Below are 17,083 nucleotides of genomic sequence, written 5' to 3' on the forward strand. Positions count from 1 at the left end.
AATAAGGCAGTAAGCCACATGAATAAAGCAATTGAAGTGGACTTCACTGACCTTTTTTTAACTCTTTTTTCACGCTCACTTCTTTATCTCGCAGGTCCCTCACACACATGCACCCATTGGCCAGGAACAAAAGAACTCCACCAAAAGAGTAGCACATTTGTGCTACCCGTCAGGCATTGCACCGCCAGCCTGTCGTTGGAGCAGGAGGCCAATGATGACACGAGACAACCATCAGGTAGGATGACAACGGTCGTCCAAACTTTTTAGTTGTGTGAGGCATCCTAAGTTCCGATAAGGGATTACGTTTCTCCCTGTCATGGTTCTATACCAGCTACACCATTCCCAGTGAGAGAGTTGTTATAATTATTATTATTATTACTATCCTTCCATCCCTTCCACGTTCTCAAAAAAGTGTCTCAATCTCATTTTGCGTGTGAGTTTAAAGAGACTCACTTCTAGTTCTAGTTGGTTGGTGTGGGTACTTGGTACGAATGATAACCCTCGTTGTAATGTTTTTGTCTGAAATTCATTCAAGTTCTGATCAGAAATATTCAAAACTAAGTTCTCTTTCATAGTTAGTGTTGTTTCTTTCTCTCTTTCCTGGTCGTAGTATTTCTCGTTTGTGGTGGGTTTGTTTCTTTTGTTTTTGTTGCGTCCCCTCCTGGGTCTTCTGTTGCTGTTGGGCCTGCGTCTAAAAAAGGCTCCGAGGTAGTTGGTTTATCAGAGGGTATGTTTCTTGTGGATTCTTTTCTTTTGTCTGTTCTATCACTATCCGTGAATACAGCAATTGATACTGGTGCCATGGGAGACACACCTATGGGCAAGATGGAAAGAGGAAAGAGGAAGGCTATTGATGGTGAAAGAATGGGTGCGGAAAGAAAAAAAAGTATTTTTTTGCATTGCTTAGGCTCAGAGGGACAAATGATTTTCAGAGCTTTACCCCAAATTGTTATTGCAGATGGTGAAGAAGCAACTAATGTTTACAGTGAGGCTTTACTCAGGATGGAAAAAAGGTTTAAACCCACAAGCAATATAGCTATGAATAGATTCACATTTTATACAAGGATACAGGAAGAAAATGAATCATTTGATGACTTTTTAACGTCTTTGTGCACTTTAAGTGTACAATACAACTTCAGAAACATGTGTGAAATGATAAGGGACCAAATTATCGTCCATGTTAAGTGTAAGAAAACGCAAGAACAGTTATGGGTAATGGGAAATCCTAAACTATCAGAAGCTATTTCCAATGCCAAAGCTTTTGAACAGTCAGAAAAATGGATGCATACTGTACGGAATGTGAATAATAAGTCTGAAAAATCTGAAGAAGTCTGCGCAGTCAAACATCAGGATGATGTTAAGAATGACACCTCTTGCTCAAATGTTAATGCTTCTCGCGATCCTAACTATAATAATTTTAGGAGGTTTGATAAAAATGACAAGAATTTTGTTTGTTATATGTGTGGCAGTAAATCTCATATGGCTTCATTCGGGGGATGTCCAAATATCAACAGAGAATGTAGAAAGTGTGGAAGGTTAGGACACTTGTCCAATATATGTAGAGATCAAAGAAGGTTTACTACTCAAAATAGAGGAAGGATCTCTTGTACATTAGAGGGTTCTGGAGATATGACACACAAATTGGAAAGCTGTTGTCAATCACAAAATAAGGGTTTGTGGTATCATTAATGGAAAGTATAGCAAATGTTAAAGATAGTGAAGAGATGCCTGTTAGGAGTCCGTCCATGCGTGCAGTTGAGATATCAAAAGTGGACATAAGTCTCATGGCTGATTCTGGTTCTCCATGGACTATTATTTCTAAGGCATATTTTCTGAAAAACTTAACTAGGTTTATGAGTTATATAAGATTTTTCCACCTGATCTCACACCAGAAAGCTATGATGGGTCAAGAATAGATATGCTAGGATATTTTAACACTAAGTTACGGTTCAAATGCAGAGTAGCAAATATAAGATTATATATCTCAGTGAAAGGGAAAAATTTACTTGGTTGGAGATACCAATGGAAACTCAGCATAATGTTAAATCCCAGGTTAAAAGAACCAGTCATATTGGATGAAACTGTACGTTTTAATAATATTTCAATTACAGGTTGTCAAGACATGGAGACTTCCATAAAATACTGTTACAAAGACGTTTTTTCTGATTCTTTAGGGAAACTCAAAGAGTACTCGCATCATATTAGACTCAAGAGTAATGTTACACCGGTCAGTCCAAAAATTAGACCAGTACCTATTAACATTAGAGAGGAGTTAAAAAACATGTTAGCTGAACTGGTTTCAGAGGGGATCATTGAACCGATTGATTCCTCTGAATGATTTTCACCAATTGTTTCAGTTCGCAAACCCGACAAAAAATTGAGATTATGTATTGACTTGAGAGCACTTAATGCAGGAATTGTTGTGGATTGTCACCCGCTGCCCAACATAAATGTGGTAGTTTCCATGTTAGAGGGGGCCAAAGTATTTTCAACTTTTGATTTGAGGTCAGCGTACCATCAAGTTCCCCTTACAGAAGAATCGAAAATGTTAACTGCTTTTATCACTCCACAGGGTTTATACCAATACACCAGAATGCCTTTTTGGCTATCTTCAGCAGCCTCTGTATTCCAAAGAATCATATTCAACATTTTCAGGGATGCAGATAATTTTGTCAAGTGTTTCCGGGACGATATTTTAATTTTTTCAGCTGATGAGAAGGAACATCTTCAGCATTTGACAGAGGTTTGTTCGAGATTAAAACAGAATGGTTTGACACTTAAGGCGCATAAATGCGAAATGTTTAAGAACAGTGTTGAATATTTGGGTCACACTCTTACAGGAGATGGGGTTGTACCAAAGAAATCAAATGTCGATGGCATTTTAAAGGCTCCTTCTCCTAGTAACAAAGAACAATTGTTGTCCTTTGTGGGCATGTGTGAGTATTATAGCAAATTTGTAACTAATTTTGCTACAAAAATGGAGCCGTTAAGAAAGCTTTTAAGACATAAAGCCTTGTTTGAATGGGTTAAGGAGCAACAAGAATCATTTACCATCATCAAAGAAGAGGTTCTGAATGCTCCCACATTAAGGCCGTTTTGTATTAACAAACGCTGTGTTATAACTGTAGATGCCAGTTTATATGGCATATGGGGTGTTTTGTCACAGAAATGTGGAAATGAGGAATGGAATGTGTGTTTTGCTTCAAGAACCTTAAATGAAACAGAGAGGAAGTATGCTGTCATTGAAAAGGAGTTACTTGCATGTGTGTGGGCAATTGAACACTACAGAAATTATGTGTGGGGAAACAAATTTACATTAAGGACGGATCACATACCTCTAGTTAATATACTTTTGCCTGGGGGTGGATGGAATTCTACTGTGAGAATTGCTAGACTAACTTCAAGATTACAAGAATACTGTTTTAAAACAGAGTTTGTTCCAGGTAAAAAGAATGTTACAGCAGATTTTATGTCACGTCATCCATGTGAGGCACATCCGTTTGAAAAGGGTTATGATTCAGAAATTTTTACTACCATTCAGCATGTGGTTGTAGGAGCGTTTGCAGAAATTTCAGAGGAGAAATGGAAATCTAGTGAAAAGGAAGATACTTTATGGCAAGATGTCAAGGGTTACATTTTGGGGGGTTGGCCCAAGAAAAAGGATATCAGTGAAGAACCTATACCCATGTTAAGTATTGCAGAAGAGTTAGAGTTAGAAGGAGATATTGTTTTCAAAAATGGCAAATGTGTACTAACCTTTGGTGTACGTGATTTAATTCTCAAATTGGCTCACAATACTCATCCAAGGATGTTTGCCATGAAGCGGTTAGTGAAATCTTACTTTTGGTGGCCAGGGATGGATCGCATGGTGGATCGCACAGTAAGAGAATGTGATGTATGTATTTCCAGTGAAACTCAATGTGCCTCCCCTTAAGAACACAGAGTGGCCAGAAGATCCTTGGAAGAAATTGGCTTTTGATATTGCAGGTCCATTTATGAATCTTCCATCTGATTCACGGAATGCATTAGTGTTAATCGATTACCATTCAAGATGGCCAGAAGTCAAGTTTATTTCAGTCTCTACCACTGATAGGGTTTTGGAGTTTTTAAAAGAAATTTTTGCAAGGGAAGGGTGTCCTTCAGTCAAAGTGACAGACAATGGTGTACAACTGGCTTCTACAGAGATGGGAAATATCTCAAATATCATAACATAAAACACATTACCACAGCTCTTTATGCGCCACTTGAAAATTGCCAAGTGGAACGTTTTAACCGAGTGTTGAAGGGTTACGTTTCTGATGTTGTCAAACAGAGAGGTGATTGGAAGAATTTATTGAGAGAGAGATTATGGATGTATAGAATTACTCCATATACCATTACAGAAGTTAGTCCTTTCCATCTGTTGAAGGGCAGGGATCCTGCCTCAAATATATGTCCATGGTGGTTTAAAGAGAAATGTAAGAATAATATCAAGAATGAGCATAATCTATCAAATACTTGTGAAAGGGTTAAAAGTAAACAAACCAAGAACAAAAAGTGGTTTGATAAGAAGTGGAATACTAAGGAGCATGATTTAAAAGTTGGAGACTGTGTGAAAATCAAGAAACCAGGTTTTATTGGCAAGGGTATGTGCAAATTTAGTAAACCCATAAAGATTACTAACATGTTCAGAAATAGTGTTATCACTCAAGATGGTAAGTTGTGGAATATCAGACATGTTGCTAAGTGTCCTGATATTATTAGGATCCATACTGAATCTAAGAGGCTTACAAATTTTAATCTTAATACTAACTTGGAGATGCCTTCCAAATCAGATTATGTACCACAAAGTGTCACTGATTCTACATTTTCTTTGATTGACTCTGTGGCTTCTAGAGTTAAGGATTCTACTCATTCAAGATTGTTACCTGGGAAATTATTAGATTTTGCAAGATAGTTTTTGTTTCTTTTTTTTCTTTTTCATTGTATACCTTATGTTTTTTTATATATATAAGGGAGATATGCTATATTCCCTCTTTTCCCTGTAATCTAAATAACATGTTATTGTATATTTCACATTCTGATTCTACTTATAATTCTGGTTAAGAAATGTTTGTATCAGAAAGGTCAGTGCACTGAGCCTTTAAGATGATCAGACCGCTCAATGTTGCTTTGCTGTAACTTACATTAAAATCTTAATAATTCAACCTGGATTTGATACTTTCAATAGTGATGTTCTCTTATTAAATGTGAAGCATAACAAAATTATCATGAAACAACGGAAAACGTTTGCAGTAAGAATTCAGTAGTAAACAGCCATTTAATATTATCTGAAAAATAAATAGGCCTTTGAGGTAACAAGCAATGATTTCGCTGGTGATTTTCACAACATACTGCCCTTGAAAATGATACCAATATGGACTTGTTAGCTAATATTTCAGCGAGAGCTGTGCCCAAAGCCCCTCTGAAATTGGCAGCTCTGTTTTATGGATCCATTTGTTAATTGTTCCAACTACAGGCCTCAACTGGGATCATTTTCTTAACCTGATGTCCCAAACTGACAAGAGACATAGCTGCCATTATTTGGAATTTACACCCCACTGAGCATGAACAATTTGCTGTCAATATCCATTAAAATTAATATCAAATTTTGGCTGTGTGATATTAACTGTGGGATCCGACAAACAGTTTAATGTGGAGTCTAAAACTTCTCGAACCTTCGGGGTGGGAGAAAGATGAACAAACAGTACTACTTTTGTCTGGATCCAGCAAAGGGGCTTGCCACCTTATTGCAGGCAAGCGCAAAAAAATACTGCCAAGTAGATGGGCATAGATGTCAGTGATGCATGTAGTCAGTGGCGGTTGGTGACCCACAAAAATGATGGGGCGACAAATATACAATTAAAAGCATACAAATAAACATAAACATTTTAAAATGAACAAAAAGTTTCACTTACCTTAGCCTACAGCATATCCTCGGTATTCTCCAGTCTCCAGTGCGAGGTTCCTCAGAGTACGAGGTCCCACAGCTCCCACAGATTCTTCTCCAATCAAGACACTGCTCTCATGCTACATGAGTGAAGCGTCTGGATTGGCTGGAGCAGGCTACCTCAGTGCTCTGAAGAGTACTAAAGGCATGTGCCTGCTCTCCAACCGGATGTCTAAGATGGCCAGTTGTAGAGTTTGAAATGTGCATCTTGGTTTGGCCGTAGCAAGGTTGCCAGCCAATCAGACATGCGCAATTCATACTGAAGGTGCCACTGATTGGCAGCAAGGACGCACTGGCCCCACCCTATCCTCTTGTTTGGCAAAAAGCTGGATTAATAAAATGGTAATAAAATCCTTGTATTACCATTTTATTTTAAACAGCAGGAGGTACAAAGTTCCCCGGGGAATAGACTAGAAAGTGTGTATGTTATATAGAAGGAGAGCAAAGGCAGGGAACAAGAAGTTCCCTTGTTGGAACTAGAAGGCCTCACACACCCAGTGAGCTAGATGTCATGCTTCATCATTGGCCTCCTGCTCCTCGTCAGACTGGCGCTGCAATGTCTGACGGGCGCCTAACAGGGGCTCTTTGTTGGAGTTCTTTTTTTCCAGCCAATGGTTGAGTGCGTGTGAGGGGTCAAGTGAAAGTGTAGTCGTGAGGGGATTGTGGTTAAAAAAGGTGAGTCAGTTCACAAGGACCTTTATTCACATGGCTAACTCCCTTGATTAAAAGGGTGGGAGGGGAGATAGAGACTGTAAGGGGCACAGCGGACTACCTCGAACCCTCTGGTCAGGTCGACATGTTTCTTGACCAACTGGCAATTCCTCAGGACCTCAAGTGCTCAGTACTACACAGTGATGAAAAAACAATAAAGAAAAAATAAAAGATACAACCTCTCTGGGTCAGTAAGGGGGCAGGCCAAGAGGTCCTGCAGTGGTGAGGTGACCTAGAAGAAATGTATGCAAATAAGCCAAACATTTATAATGGCATTATCTCATCAATAAACGATCATCACCGCTCTCCAAAACAATTTCACACACACAATGAAACACAATAATCGGGCATCTCAGCAGTATATGCCCGTGGTCACATAAGTACATAACAACCTTCTCAGGTACCGTACCTCATCGTACCTCACCGCGCTGCCCCATGGGAACAGACTGCGGGGCCCATTAGGGACACCCTTAGGGTAAGAATGAGCCTTCACATCTAATACCTTGTGACATCTTCATCCGATTTCTGTTCTTAAATCGCTGTTATGTACTTATGTGACCACGTCCAGAATTGGTTCCTCCTTTTTGTATTGAATTACCATTTTATTTGCCAGCTTTCTGCGCAGCAGTGTGCTGGGGTGGCGCTCCACCGCTCCTATGGAGCGGTGGGCTGCTGCTGCATGTAGTGCATGTCGCTCCTATGTCATTGTATAGGGGTAGTGTAGATCGGAATAAGGAAGGAGCAGGCACCAGCCTGGGACAAATAGTTCCCTTCATCAGAAACCTCCCACTGCTGCCATCCTCCCCTCTTCCTTTTCTAAGTTTGTCAGGACTTCATAGTGCTACTGAGTACAAGAACCGGGTGGAAGCAGGCAGACACAGTATTCTAGAGCCAGCAGTCCCCTTGCCAAGAAGCTCCAGCAGTCACGAAACAGGTGGAAGCAGGCATACACAGCATTCTGGTACTAACAGAAGTAGAGCAGGCAGAAGGGTCTTCTCCTACATCGCAGCCAAGACCTGGAACGAGCTGCCAGTTAACATCAGACGCTCCCCGACCCAGCACACCTTCAGGAAGAACCTCAAGACCTTGCTCTTCGACTGAGCCGGAGCTGCACCCCCAAATCCCCCCCGCCCACCAGTGCCTTGAGGCCCTCACGGGTGGGTAGCATGCTTTAAAAACCCCTGATTGATTGATTGATAGCAGTGCCCATGCCAAGAAGGTCTAGCAGTCACTTGGAGTCAATTACGGCACAGATGTTTTAAGGCATGGACAAAGTGGGCAATTGGCCAGGGCCCCCAAATTCAAAGAGGCCCCCAAGAAAAGTGAATTTTCTCTCTATTTGACCCCTGTCTCTTCTAATTCTCTGTCTAAATCTCTCATCCGCTCTACCTATCTCTGTCTCTGACTTTGTCTCTTCACCCATTTTGTCATGCAAAACATATGTTAACAATTTTCGGTAATCCTGTTAAAGTTTAATATAATTCAGTATTGTTTCTCCTCATGCAGGCCTGAATTAGCAGGAAATTGGGAAATATCAAGTGTCAAATTTATTCCATACAGGGGACACAAAATATGTCTTGACAATGGCCCCCAACATTCTTAAAATAACATTGAATTCGGGTGGGCACTGAGTGGCAGGAGTCACCAGATGATTCTGGTGCTGGTAGCCATTTTGCAAACAATGCCCCCAGGCGAAGTCTCTTCTTGTGTACAGCCTGGGCAACTGAGAACAAAGTGCAAGTAAGCACCTACAGGTCTCTGGTCCAGGAGCACCCTAGTCAAGCCACCGCCACAATCAGTAGCCCCTCTCCTTCTCCTCATAACTGCATGCAGCAGCGACAACTTGTAAACTTACAATATGATAAGACCATTACTGAGGCTCTGGATTTTCTGGCCCCCATACGGCCATGCTATTCTGCTAGGAAAAGACCCTCAGCCCCATGGTTTACGGAGCCTTTAAGACTACTCCGACAGGAAGCCAGGAGACAGGAGCGTTTATGGCATACCAGCTGGGATCTAAGGGATAAGGAAACCCATAAGATCTTGATAAGAAAATATAAACTGGAAGTTATTAGGGTAAAACAAGATTACTTTACTGCCCTAACTTCCTCACTTTCATCTCCTAAAGAGCTCTTTAGGATAGCGGATTCCCTTACTACCCTTCAGACCCCTGACCCGGTGATTGCGTCACAGGAGCTCTGTAACAATATTGCGTCGTTCTTCCAGACTAAGATCCTGGACATTTATACCGCTCTAGAGTTGCTGAAACCTGTTACCACCAAGCCCGCTGTCCCGGCTGTCCTGGACCCTGCCCTTTCGGAGAAATCCCAGGTATGGTGCCTGGAAACTTTCCCTTCTCTCTCCCTACAGGATGCAGGAATACTTCTCAGTAAAATTAAATCTGGCTCTCCTCTAGATGTCTGCCCGCTTAAGATCCTAAAGCAGTGTAGAAATTCTCTTTTACCCCCTCTTGTAGACATCATGAACAGGGCCATGAGCAAGGGCATTTTTCCCGAGCAGTGGAAGAATGCAGTAGTAAGACCTTTGCTCAAGAAACCGTCTCTCGACCCTGGGGTACTAAAGAATTTCCGTCCCATCTCACTGCTCCCAGCCCCCGCGAAGATGTTAGAAATCCATCTGAATAAACATCTTGCTGCCTTCGTGGAAAATTCTGGCTGTTTGGATCCTTCCCAGCATGGATTCAGGAGGGAACATAGTACAGAGTCTGCCCTCACCATAGTACTGGATAATATCCGTATGTGTGTGGATGGGGGACAGACCTCCCTCCTGATCCTCTTAGACCTTACAGCCGCCTTTGATACCCTTTCTCCCTCAGTGCTTACATCTCGCCTGAGGGAGATTGGGGTTCAGGGGGAGGCATTGGCTCTACTTACCTCTTTCCTTGACAAGCGAGAGCAAAGAGTGAAGCTGGGGAGGTTTCTATCTCCATCCCTGTCTGTGCAATGTGGGGTCCCTCAGGGGTCGGCGTTAAGTCCGACCCTTTTTAACACCTATGTGACCCCCCTTGCCAGACTAATTAGATCTTTTGGGATGGAGGTAGTCTCCTATGCGGATGACACCCAGATCCTCGTCTCTCTCTCCCAGTCAGTTTCTCCGACTGCCTCCAACTTTAGATCTTGTATGGAGGCTGTCGGACAGTGGATGATTCACAATTCGCTGAAACTGAATGGGGAGAAGACCGAGGTGATGGTGTTCCGAGGTAAGGAGGAGGTTTGGTCAGCTGATTGGTGGCCGGATTCACTTGGAGCATGTCCTGTCCCTACGGCATCCGCTAAAAATCTTGGGGTAGTGATCGATCCTACCCTCAGTATGTGTCAACAGGTAAACAGGACAATTTCCACCTGCTGGGGCGTTCTTCGCATACTGAGGAGGATTAGGCACTATCTTTCGCAGCAAGCTAGGAAACAACTGGCAGTTGCTCTAGTGGGTTCTCGTCTGGATTACTGCAATGCGCTGTATGCGGGACTGAATAAAAGCCTGCTGCAGCGCTTGCAGGTGGTCCAGAATGCAGCGGCTAGGTTTGCCCTGGACCTGCCTCGGGGCACCTCGGCCACTTTGGCCAGGAAACGGCTTCATTGGCTCCCTATGGAGGATCGTATCCTGTTTAAAATCCTGTGTTTGATCTATAGGGCTCTGGCAAGAAACAGGCTTATAGGAATTGGATTTATCCTGTCCTGTTATAGTCCTTGCAGGAACTTACGTTCCTCTAACAAGGCTCTTCTATCAGTCCCGTGTATCCGAAAAGCTAGATGGGGAGGCAAAGCCTTTTCCAATCTGGCACCCAAGTGGTGGAATGTTCTTCCTATGGAACTTAGGTCCCTCCCTACTCTGCAGCTATTCAGAAAGGCCCTGAAGACCCGTCTTTTTGCGCGCGCATATCTGTAGTATGATTTGCCATCTTTTGATTTATTTTGTTAGGCGCCTTGACACCTTAGGGTTTTAGTTGCGCGATATAAATTATTTTCATTCATTCATTCATTGTAGAGGAAGGGCACGGTGCAGGAACAGGCACCAGAGGAATTCTGGGGACAGTGGTCACCTTGTCAAACAGCCCCCACAACCACCAGCTACTTCTCGTTCTTGTCTTAGGCTACATGTCCAGTGCTTTATTTGAGTCGGTGGGGTCCACTTTTCTGCATCAGATAATTACCGTGAAAAAGAGAGGAAAAAACAAAGCACAAAGTGAGAAGGAAGGAACCTGCAAGAGTGAGATAAAGGGACAGGGAGCACCTGGTGGTGGTTTAAAGAGGCATGAGGTGGTTTAAGGCTACAGCCATGGTATTCGGCGTGCCGACATTTGTTTTGCACTGGCCGAGATTCTGGGCAGAGCTTCGGCATCGGCTGTAAAGTTCTCTCTTTCCCCCTTCAAGTACAAGCTGAAGCAGTTGAAGGTGTATAACTCGCGTTTTATTTAATTGTATAAATCCTACAGAGCTTAGGGCGCCGAGCGTCTAACAGTGACCGCTCCGGTCGCCAACTGCCGCTTTTGCCGTTCGCGCCTTTCACCCGCCTTACACTGCGCATGCGTGCGCCTCCTGCTCTAGTCTATGGCGTGACGCGTCATCGCGCACACGCTCATAGACTAGAGCGCATACCACATATCTCCCCCCTTTAATATAAACAACAAACAATTCCCCCCCTTAGGTTAAGGGTCCCCAAGCAGGCGTATAAGTCTATATTGGGGCACCTCGGGAGGTGGCACCAAAAGCTAGTGTCCATCCATCACAAAGTCTCTATAGCGAGAGGGCACAGTGACTGCCCTTCCGCTGCGGGTGTGTCTTACCGGCATGTTCTCTCTCTCTTCTGTCTCTCCTTGGGACCTCTCATTTTCTCTCCCATCAGCACTCTGCTCTGCATTCACCGGTGCGCCATCTCCATCAGTAGGCCTTGCTCCCAGGCCATCCATCTCAGTGTCCTCACCTACACCTTCCCCACAGTCTCCTGTGCTGTGCCCCCCTTGGGGTCTTTCTTCCTGTAAGTCCATCCGTCTCTCGCCCTCTTCAGACTTGGGCCAAACTATTATTTTATTGACTCTGGCCATGCGGTCTTGCGACCAGACCTTGCCGTCACTGAGAAGAGCCGCCCTGCCTCGTACCTCCTGAACTTGTAGGGGCCGGCTGAACTTGCTTTCGCCTTTCTTTTGTAGGGTAGGGAGTTTAACCCTGACCCATTCCCCTTCTTCCAGCACGGTTTCTTTTGTGTTGCGTCGCTTGTCATAGTGTGCTGCGTAGATCTTCTCCAAATTGTGCTGCACCACCGCTGGGGACCACTTGCTGGTGATGGTCTTCTCCCTCCATGCAACGTTGTCCCGGGTGAAGGGATGCCGTCCCCTTAGCACTTGGAACGGACTGTACCCCACCACTGAGGGCGTGATCCTGTAGGCCCATAGCATGCTCATTACTTCCACTTCCCAGTCCTTTCCTTGTGATATGGCTGCCTGAATGGAGCCCATGAGCACCCGATTGAACCTTTCGACCTGGCCGTTGCATGCCGGGTGATAAACGGCCGTGTGTTTCACCTCAATCCCATTCCTTTTCATATATCGACCCCACTTGTCTGATACAAATTGTGGTCCGTTGTCACTGAGAATGGACTTGGGTATGCCCTCACGTAGGAACACCGATGTCAGGAATCGCAAAATAGTGTCCGTGTCCATTGACTCTTGTATGTCCACTTCAGGCCATTTGGAATACTTGTCCATTATCACACATATGTATTTATTCACCCCTCTGCTGTCTAGGACAGGTCCCAGAATGTCTATAGCCACATCCTCCCAGGGGCCTTGCGGGGTGTCAAACTTCCCCAATGCAGGTCTGAGTGGGCGGAGCACTTTGTCCGCTCCTTGACACTGTCCGCACTCCCGCACTTGTCTCTCTATGTGGGCATCCATTCCTGGCCACCAATACATCTGCTTGACCAACGCCTTGGTTTTCACTATGCCCAAATGTCCCTCGTGCAGTAACTTCAATAGCCTGGGTATCAGTGTCACTGGGGGCACAACACGTTCTCCTCTGTACAAGAATATTCCCGAATCGCTCAGTGACAATTCCTCTCTCATCTCGTAGAATCGTCGCACTCCCTCCGTGAGCTTCTTTTTGTCCGGCCAGCCCGACGTGAGGTGTCTCCTTACTTCCACCTTCTCCTCATCAAGCTCGTAGGCCGCCTTCCATTCCTGTGCACTAATCGACATCTCGTGATCCTCCATGCTGGCCACCATCTCCTCTTTGTCCGGGGTCTCCTCCGGCGCCTCCTCCATCGCAGCAGCCCGGCTGAGAAAATCAGCCACCTTGTTTTGCGTGCCCGGAAGATATTCTACGTCGTAGGTGTAATCCAGCAGCTTCAACGTCATTTTGGCGATTCTTGGGGTCGCTGTGTCATGGCCCGAGGATGTCAACACCTTGATAAGTGGTTTGTGATCCGTTTGAAGCTTGAATCTCGTGCCCCATATGAACTGCCGAAACCTGTTTAGGGCCCACGTGACCGCCAGCATCTCCTTTTCGATTACGCTGTACCGTTGTTCCGTCGGAGAGAGCGCACGGGACGCAAAACTGATCGTTTCCTTGGATCCATCTTCTCTTTCCTGCGCCAACACCGCCCCTAATCCCTTGTCGCTTGCATCTGTCGTCACTATGGTCTTGCCGGTGGGGACGTACCCTTGCAGTGGGATGGCTTGGCTGATGCAGTCCTTTACTGTCTCAAATTCGGATTGAGCCTCTGCGTCCCATTCGAATTTTGCATTGTTTCTGATCAGTTGTCTCATCCTGTAGGTCCGAGTGGCAAAGTGTCTGACAAACTTGCTGTAATACTCGGCCATTCCAAGGAATGACCGCACTTCCTCTTTGGTTGCTGGGGCTTTGGCATCCCTTATCGCCTTCACATTTTGTTCTTTCGGCGAGATGCCGTGTGTTCCTATTTCATGTCCTAAGTAGGTCACTGAGTGAGTCCCAATTCTACATTTGCTCCATTCCGCTGTTAAGCCCTTCCCTTGCAACACTCCTAGGACTCGATGCAGTTTCTTGTCGTGCTCTCCTTTGTCGGAGCCCATCACTAAAATGTCATCTTGAAAATACTGCACCCCCGAGATGTCCTTAAACAGCCTGTGCATTAGCTTCTGGAAAACGGCCGCGGCGGATGCCAAGCCAAAGGGCATTCTCCTGAATTGGTAGCAGCCAAAGGGTGTTATGAAGGATGTGTACTTCCTACTTGAAGGATGCAGTTCTATTTGGTAATATGCTGACGTGAGGTCTATTGTGGAAAAGTGGGTTATGCCTTTCGTTCTCGCCAGCATCTCCTCGATCCTGGGGAGCGGGAATCTCTCCACAATGAGGTTCTTGTTGAGCTCTCTGAGGTCCACACAGAGCCGGACCTTACCATTCGGTTTCTTGACCACCACCAAAGGCGATAGCCATTCTGCACTGTCCACTGGCTCGATGATGCCTTGTTCTTCCAACTTCAGCAATTCCTGTTGCACCGCTTCACTCGTGGATATGGGTATGTTCCGGACCTTATGGACAACTGGTACTGCCCCCTCCTTAAGGACTATTTTATGTACAAATTTGTCCAGTTTGCCGACCGTGCCCTCAAAGACCTTGGGGTATGCCGCTTTCCAGTCCTCATCCTTCGAGAGGGGCCATTCATCTGTTAACAGTATTTGCTCTTTCCCTCCTGGATTGAGTATGATGCCAAGGTCTCCTGCGTCTCTCCATCCCAACACCGATGGGCCCTTCTCCGCCACGTATAGAGTGCACGTGGCCGACCGTCCTCTGAATTCAAACACGAAGTCCCGGCACCCCACCAGGGGGATGGAATTCTCTGTATACGAGATGGGTCTGATGTCCGGCGGCATTAGATCGGGCCCCACAACCGGTGCGAAGTCCTCTTCCCATATCGATCTTTGCACGATGGTCCAGGGGGACCCTGAATTGACGGCCACGTGTACCTTCACACCCCCAATGAGCATGTCCGTGCGGGGCTTATCTCTTCGCTTCCCTGCTACATCCAGTACCTGATCCTCTATGCACAGAACCAGATCATCTTCTTCTGGGTCTTCTTCCTCACTCAAGTTCACTGTGGCAGAGTCGATGCACTTGACGGTGGACTTCGACCCTTTCTTCCGACACACCTTTTCGAAATGGCCGGTCAGCCCACAGAACGAGCACCGGGCGCGGAACGCGGGACAACGTCTGTCCTGCGCCGCGTGCGCTGCACTGCCGCATCTGTAACACGCAAATTTGTTACCAGGACTGGAGCGGGCCGTCTGTTTTCCGGTTCCTCTTGTGTCCTTCCTTTGGTCTCCGTAATTGCTTTTGGGCTTGCTGGACTGTGGCGCCTCGTCAATCTTGTTGATCATCTGCCTCGGCCCACTTTCCCTTTTTGCCGCGTCGGCACCTCGCTTAGACATTTCTGCCTTCTTGACCATCGCCACCACTTCTTTAAGGGACGTCTCGTTCATCGCCCATAACTTGTCCTGGACCGCTCTGCTGGTGGTGTGCATCACAATTTGGTCTTTAATGTATTCATCCTGCAGGGCCCCATACCGACACGTGATAGCTAGGCGTCGGAGTGCCGCCACGTAGTCATCAATGGATTCTCCCGCCTCTTGTTTTCTTTGTTGAAAATTATAGCGGTCTATGGAGACACAAACTGCCGGGCGGTAGTGGATGTCCAGGTCGTCCAGTGCATTCATAAAGACATCTGTCTCCGCTGCACCTCTCTCCTTGGGTACCAGATTCTTGAACACCCTTACCCCTTCTGGGCCTAAGTTGTGGAGCAACAGTCTCTTTTTCCTTTCCGGCGTGTATTCCCCTTCACTCTCATCTCCGAGGGCCTCTATGTAGTTGAGGAAGTATTCTTTCCAGTCCTCCCATTTTAGTTGGGGTTCTCCCGGCCTGGGTAGGAAAGGGACGGGTGCCATCAGGGCTGAAGCTTGATTCGCCATTCTGACGTCGCCTCTAGGGTCTCCCTCCTGGGCCCTTCGTTGGGTAGGCTCACCGGATGCCCCTGCGCTCTCTGCCGTGTCGCCTCGGCCCCTTGGGCTACCTGGGGTATTGTCCCTCGCACTTTGCGCGGTTTGCTCGGTCTTCCCCTCGTCCTCTAGCTTGGGGGTGTCTCCCTTGGTTGCCAGGGTGCTGGCTGAGGGCCCCTGGTGTCTTGGGCAGCACTGACCTGACTATGGAGTCGGTGTTAGGGTCTGTATCCTGCTGCTACGCTGCTGCCACGCCCTTTGCTCTTCCTGTAGGTATCCTGCCTTGCTGGCTCGTGCGAGGGGTTTGCAGGGGGTTATGGTTGTCGTCCTCTGCACCTGGTGGTGTTCAGATGCCAGCCTCGTCGCCACTGTAAAGTTCTCTCTTTCCCCCTTCAAGTACAAGCTGAAGCAGTTGAAGGTGTATAACTCGCGTTTTATTTAATTGTATAAATCCTACAGAGCTTAGGGCGCCGAGCGTCTAACAGTGACCGCTCCGGTCGCCAACTGCCGCTTTTGCCGTTCGCGCCTTTCACCCGCCTTACACTGCGCATGCGTGCCCCTCCTGCTCTAGTCTATGGCGTGACGCATCATCGCGCACACGCTCATAGACTAGAGCGCATACCACATCGGCTTGCATTATTTTACAAATTAAGAGCTCCAATCACCTATTCCCATCTTTTACCAATTCTGGTGTGGGGCCTGGTTAGTGTGAATTTCATCTGACGGTTAATAATCCGTGACAGTGACATAAGGAGTTTGATAGAATTGATGAGGTCAGGTGAAGGTCGTCATTCGGGGGTAAAATTGGAGATAGGCTATCAGTATACTTCTTCAGTTCCTGCTTCTGCAGAACATTTGTGTAATAATGTGAGCGGGTGCAGAAAGGACATGCGCTGAGGAAGGTTACGGTTCAATTATTTTAAGGAATGTTGTTCCAGAGAAAGTGATTTTAAGATTCAAACTGACTGCAGGGGGAACTTTTTGGAAGTTTATTGAAACATTTTTTGGGCATTCCTTAGTTTTGAATATGTGTACCACTTGCCACTCATGTACATGGATATGTAATGAAACTAAACAAAAAAGAAAGGCTCAAATGAACACACATGGGACTTCGCACAGAGATTTCGATGCCATTTACGGTTCTGAAAGCACCTACAGTAACCCCGGTTTATAATCATAAACTTCAAGGACAGAGAACGCAGTGTATATATTGTTTAACAATGTACAGTATTGCAGAATTACACCAATGAAAGTGTCAGTTAGGAAACAACTGATAAGCGAAGTAGATAACATTGCTGTGCAAAAGCAGGAATTATGCTTCAACAGAAACGAGCACATTTTTATCTTCAGATCTGATACTGCATTACATTATATCTTATCCCTCCTCCCTCCCGCAACATGAATTATAATTAAATGCA

This window comes from Lissotriton helveticus, chromosome 6, assembly GCF_964261635.1.
Source record: "Lissotriton helveticus chromosome 6, aLisHel1.1, whole genome shotgun sequence".
Taxonomy (NCBI): domain Eukaryota; kingdom Metazoa; phylum Chordata; class Amphibia; order Caudata; family Salamandridae; genus Lissotriton; species Lissotriton helveticus.